This window comes from Schistocerca cancellata, chromosome 7 (assembly GCF_023864275.1).
Source record: "Schistocerca cancellata isolate TAMUIC-IGC-003103 chromosome 7, iqSchCanc2.1, whole genome shotgun sequence".
In the NCBI taxonomy this organism is placed as follows: domain Eukaryota; kingdom Metazoa; phylum Arthropoda; class Insecta; order Orthoptera; family Acrididae; genus Schistocerca; species Schistocerca cancellata.
This window is the reverse complement of record NC_064632.1, coordinates 513,834,982-513,841,592: the sequence shown is the minus strand read 5'-3', so window position 1 is coordinate 513,841,592 and position 6,611 is coordinate 513,834,982.

Here is a 6,611-nt window from a genome sequence, read left to right as displayed (position 1 = left end):
TTTTTCTCTCGTTTCCCAACTGTCCTCCCGCTTTCTCGCTTCCTTGCTTGCGCAATGGTGTGTGCACCCTGCCAGAGCGATATGATTCGCAAAGAATCCGCTGCGTCGGTATTGGAGAGTGTCCAACAACTGCGCTGAGGCGAGGACGAGCTACGGGGAGTGAATTATGAAAAGAGAGAAGGGGAGGGAGGAGGAGGGAGAGAGAGGGAGAGAGAGAGAGAGAGAGAGAGAGAGAGAAGGAATCGTATCTCCTCGGAATGCTAGAACCCGATATCCAAGTATCAAAGCATGTTCAACGCACAATGAAATCTCCAATGTATTGCGACGCTGCAACGATACAGTCGTAATGGTCCGAGAAAGACCCTGTGGAACCGATGTAGAGGGACCATTGTAATATTACGCGTTTGGCACCATTTCGCTTCTCCTTACTTCTAAATATACATCCCGTTTCTGCTCAGCAATCACCGTATAATAAGTAACGGGACGTTCATACGGATCAGTAGGAAGATTTCCCCTCGTATTGCACTGTTAAATGGTGCGCTGGAAGGTCAGTATGTTCAATCTTTCCTGTGTGGGGAGTATTCCCTAACTTTAGGGTGGTTACAGATATAGAAACATATCTCCTGATATACGTTTTATTAATGATGTATACGAAAGTGGTATCATCCCAGAAGGCTGTAAGGAATGTATCATGCGGATGATTCCATAGATAAACAAACCAGCTACAAGGACGCTCACAGGACTTCGAGCGTTCTTGCGCTTAGAACATATTAACAACAGTAATACACAGATGCATGAAGAACAAAATTGAATACAATTTAGCTCAACCCAGTGTAATGGAAGAAAAAAAGAATCTTTACGCTCAACAAAAAAATTACATAGTTTTCTGAGATCTTAGGTAAATATTCCACATTGTCAACAGTAACAAACAAATGGAAACTCTACAGATGATTAAAATAGACATTAGGGACAGGGGACTATTTAAAGAAGAATTCAAACAACAAACAGCTATGAAAAAGATAAGATATGCAGAAAGAAGGTAAATTACTTGAAGTAGTTAGGCAAGGTTGTAAATTGTTCACATCCCTATTCAACATCTAGATAAGGCATGCAACAGAAAACTGTAAGAAACCGCACATGTTATCTGAATAACTGGAGGAATAATGCACATTATTAGGTTTGCAGGTGACAGAGCTGTGGTTGCTAAGGATGAAAGAAATCTCTAATGAACATTAGAAGTCATGGACACAATACCAGAGGGTGATTAGATAATGGAAATTAACTCAATAGGGACAGAAATATAATAGTGCACACAGGAACCAGAAAAAATGAACATTAGAAGCCAGGTCGAGGGACTGTTAAAACAAAGTTTTTGAAAACAGTCGCAAGTCATAGGCGGTATTTTTTATTTGTACTATAGTTCCTAAACGTACGTTTAATGTACGTTAAAATTGCAGCAGTAATTTTAATACTACAGTCATTTTAATCTTTAGTGCTGTCAGCCAACTTTATACTCTATATTCTGTTGATGCTCTTGTTCATTTGAAGATCGAAACCTGATAGTAAAAAATATTAAGTGTCAATTGTGGCTGTTTTCAAAAGCTTATTAAAATTAAGGAAATAAAAGAAACATGAAAATATTTAGGTAAGAAGATAAATGAAGATGGAAGATTCAAATAAAACATTAAACAAAGATTTAGAGAAGCAAAAGCAATGTCTGTGAATAAAAGAAAACATCAGACGTGGAGAATAGGTAAAAATTTCAGGTACATTGCTGAAGACGCCTGTTGAAGTGGACAGATAAAAGGCTAATCGGGAAGCTTTGCAAAGAATGGGCAATGAAGGGTAAGTTGGGAGTACAAAATAGAGAAGGTGACTCGGGTGGGTTGGTCACAGGATAAAACACAATTAGTTCGTTGTAAATGTCCTAGAAACGAATATTAGAGAAAAATTTATTCCGAGGTCTAGAAAAAAAGGCTATACATAGTACAGGAGACTCTACGCAGAAATGAAGAAATTAGCTCCTAACAGATTCAGTTGGTGAGCTGCCAACCAGTAGAAAGATCAATGATGAAGGTAGGTTCTAAAGAAATCGACCCAAGAGTCTTTGATTTCAAGCGACTTTCAGTAAGGATACTTACACTCGCCAAACTATTTCAGGGCATGTTGTAAAAGCCGATGTCTAGGATAAACTGAAGAACAGAGAGATCATAATTAATCCTGAGTGGTTAAATAACTTGTGCCTTACAAATCATATTTAAATCCTTGATAACTAGGAGAGTAACGCAAACCTCTGGTTTCCACCTTCGTAGAAAAATGTGAAAACATTGGGCTGTATCGAAAAAAGAAACAGTGTTCAGTAAGGCAGTACTGAATGAAAGCATGATGATCAACACAAAAGCACCTGACGAACACTTACATTACATTAGACTACTGCCAGTAACCCTCCCCTCACCCACCACACCTGATGCTTTAATGAATTCATTCCACATGTTTTAAACAGCTTCAAACACTAATGTTTTAAATATTTGACTTTAAGCATGCAATATCTTTGAAAAGGCAAAACCTAAATTATTGTTGTTCTGGTCTTCAGTCCTGGGACTGGTTTGATGCAGCTCTCCATGCTACTCTATCCTGTGCAAGCTTCTTCATCTCCCAGTACCTACTGCAGACTACATCATTCTGAATCTGCTTAGCGTATTCATCTGTTGGTCTTCCTCTACGATTTTTACCCTCCACGCTGCCCTCCAATACTAAATTGGTGATCCCTCGATGTCTCAGAACATGTCCTACCAACCTATCCCTTCTTCTAGTCAAGTTGTGCCACAAGCTCCTCTTCTCCCCAATTCTATTCAATACCTCCTCATTAGTAAAGTGATCTACCCATCTAATCTTCAGCATTCTTCTGTAGTACCATATTTCGAAAGATTCTATCCTCTTTTTGTCTAAACTATTTATGGTCCACGTTTCACTTCCATACACGGCTACACTCCATACAAATACTTTCAGAAACGACTTCCTAACATTTAAATCTATACTCGATGTTAACAAATTTTTCTTCTTCAGAAACGCTTTCCTTGCCAATGCCAGTCTACATTTTATATCCTCTCTAATCCGACCATCATCAGTTATTTTGCTCCCGAGATAGCAAAACTCCTGTACTACTTTAAGTGTCTCATTTCCTAATCTAATTCCCTCAGCATCACCAGACTTAATTCGACTACATTACGTTATCCTCGTTTTGCTTTTGTTGATGTTCATCTTATACCCTCGTTTAAAGACACTGTCCATTCCTTTCAGCTGCTCTTCCAAGTCCTTTGCTGTCTCTGACACAATTATAGTGTCATCGGTAAACCTCAAGGTTTGTATTTCTTCTCCATGGATTTTAATACCTACTCCGAACTTTTCTCTTGTCTCCTTTATTGCTTGCTCAATATACAGATTGAATAACATCGGGGATAGACTACAACCCTGTCCCCTGTCTCACTCCCTCCTCAACCACTGCTTCCCTTTCATACCCCTCGACACTTATAACTGCCATCTGGTTTCTGTACAAATTGTAAATAGCCTTTCGCTCGTTGTATTTTTCCCCTGCCACCTTCCGAATTTGAAAGAGAGTATTCCAATCAACATTGTCAAAAGCTTTCTCTAAGTCTAGAAATGCTAGAAATGTAGGTTTGCCTTTCCTTAACCTTTCTTCTAAAATAAGTCGTAGGGTCCGTACTGTCTCACGTGTTCCAACACTTCTACGGAATCCAAACTGATCTTCCCCGAGGTCGGCTTCTATCAGTTTTTCCATTCGTCTTTAAAGAATTCGCGTTAGTATTTTGCAGCTGTGACTTATTAAACTGATAGTTAGATAATTTTCACATTTGTCAACACATGCTTTCTTTGGGATTGGAATTATTATATTCTTCTTGAAGTCTGAGGGAATTTCGCCTGTCTTATACATCTTGCTCACCAGATGGTAGAGTTTTGTCAGGACTGGCCCTCCCAAGGTTGTCAGTAGTTCTAATGGAAGTTGTCTACTCCGGGGGCCTTGTTTCGACTCAGGTCCTTCAGTGCTCTGTCAAATACTTCACGCCGTATCATATCTCCTATTTCATCTTCATCTACATCCTCTTCCGTTTCCATAATATTGTCCTCAAGTACATTGCCCTTGTATGGACCCTCTATATACTCCTTCCACATTTCTGCTTTCCCTTCTTTACTTAGAAATGGGTTTCCGTCTGAGCTCTTGATATTCATGCAAGTGGTTCTCCTTTCTCCAAAGGTCTCTTTAATTTTCCTGTAGGCAGTATCTATCTTACCACTAGTGAGATAAGCCTCTATATCCTTACATTTGTCCTTTAGCCATCCCTGCTTAGCCATTTTGCACTTCCTGTTGATCTCATTTTTGAGACTTTTATATTCCTTTTTGCCTGCTTCATTTACTGCATTTTTATATTTTCTCCTTTCATCAATTAAATTCAATATTTCTTCTGTTTCCCAAGGGTTTCTACTAACCCTCGTCTTTTTACCTATTTGACACTCTGCTGCTTTCAATATTTCATCCCTCAAAGCCACCCATTCTTCTTCTACTGTATTTCTTTCCCCCATTCCTGTCAATTGTTCCCTTATGCTCTCACTAAAACTCTGTACAACCTCTGGTTCTTTCAGTTTATCCAGGTCCCATCTCCTTAAATTCCCACCTTCTTGCAGTTTCTTTAGTTTTAATCTACAGTTCATAACCAATAGATTGTGGTCAGAGTCCACGTCTGCCCCTGGGAATGTCTTACAATTTAAAACCTGGTTCCTAAATCTCTGTCTTACCATTACATAATCTATCTGATACCTTCTAGTATCTCCAGGGTTCTTCCATGAATACATCCTTCTTTCATGATTCTTGAACCAAGTGTTAGCTATGACTATGTTATTATCTGCGCAAAATTCTACCAGGCGGCTTCCTCTTTCATTTCTTACCCCCAATCCATATTCACCTACTATGTTTCCTTCTCTCCCTTTTCCTACAATCGAATTCCAGTCACCCATGACTATTAAATTTTCGTCTCCCTTCACTACCTGAATAATTTCTTTTATCTCATCATACATTTCATCAATGTCTTCGTCATCTCCAGAGCTAGTTGGCATATAAACTTGTAGTACTGTAGTAGGCGTGGGCTTCATGTCTATCTTGGCCACAATAATGCGTTCACTATGCTGTTTGTAGTAGCTTACCCGTACTCCTATTTTTTTATTCATTATTAAACCTACTCCGGCGTCACCCCTATTTGATTTTGTATTTATAACCCTGTATTCACCTGAGCAAAAGTCTTGTTCCTCAAGCCACCGAACTTCACTAATTCCTACTATAACTTTAACCTATCCTTTTCCGTTTTTAAATTTTCTAACCTACCAGCCCGATTAAGGGATATGACATTCCACGCTCCGATCCGTAGAATGCCAGTTTTCTTACTCCTGATAACGACGAACTGAAATTATGTTCATTTTTATTAGTATTGGATGGAAGCGTCAAAATGACAACTCGTAAATCATAATGTTTTAACCAGTTCCTACGTTCATGTGAGATCCTGTTAGGAAATCGTGCACGGGGTCAAACCGTTTACATTACGCTTCATCATTCCAAAAGTATGTGCTCGCTGGGCTCCTATAGTTTAATTCAATGATCTTGGCGGTTCGCGCATGCCCGCCCAGACGCGGGAGATTGCTGCATTGTCAGGCGCAAACGATGCACGCGCCAAGAGAAGCAGCGCCATAGTATAGCATAGTTCGCAAACTTACGTTTAGGGGGGAGCGCGCAGTTTATTAAGTAAAGCCACCACGGCCGCATTAACCCTTTCGCTGCTGCAGAGACGTGCTCCCCGCATTCCGCGCTGTGCGCGATTTTGTCATCACTGCACTGCTCGCCTGTGCAAACACATGGTGTTCCAACTGCTTTGACACACAAAAACTATTTGGCCCCAAAATTAGAAAAACCGAAAACGTATTATGATTATAATGAAGAGACAAAGTACTAGAAAATTCAAAAAAATTGTTTCTAAACAAAGAAAATATTAATCATCGAACAAGGTTTGAACTCAGAAACTTTCTCTTAGCAGTCAAACACCTTAACCCTTATTCTAACGCAGCTCGTCATTCAATAGAACTCCTGGAGGACTATAAAACATCACGCAAAATACCGACTAACACTGTTGGTATGACTATGAATTACTCACGTTTTGTCGAAGTACAATAGGAAATAAACAATTACCGCTGTTCTTTATTGCGAAAAAGCGGTTCGTGAGAATGATACCAACACCTTTCCTTGCTGTTGCTTGAATTAGGAGGCTTATTGCTTGTTTGGTTTAATTAATTAATAGAATATGAAGCAATTGGTATAAAGAATGCTTTTTCCAAACTTTCTGTAAAAGGAAGTCTGCTATCAAGACAGTGCTTTTTTTCAATTACTTTATGACTGAACGTTTCTAAAACTAAAGACACTCGGCCGTGCTCTGCACTGCAGTCAAGTTCTGGCTACGTCGTTCTCTGTTCATTGGCTGACTGTGTTTTGTGAAGTGAGATGCACAGAACGAACCTAAACTCAGCCGCTGTCGTAAATGACGCGCACGATA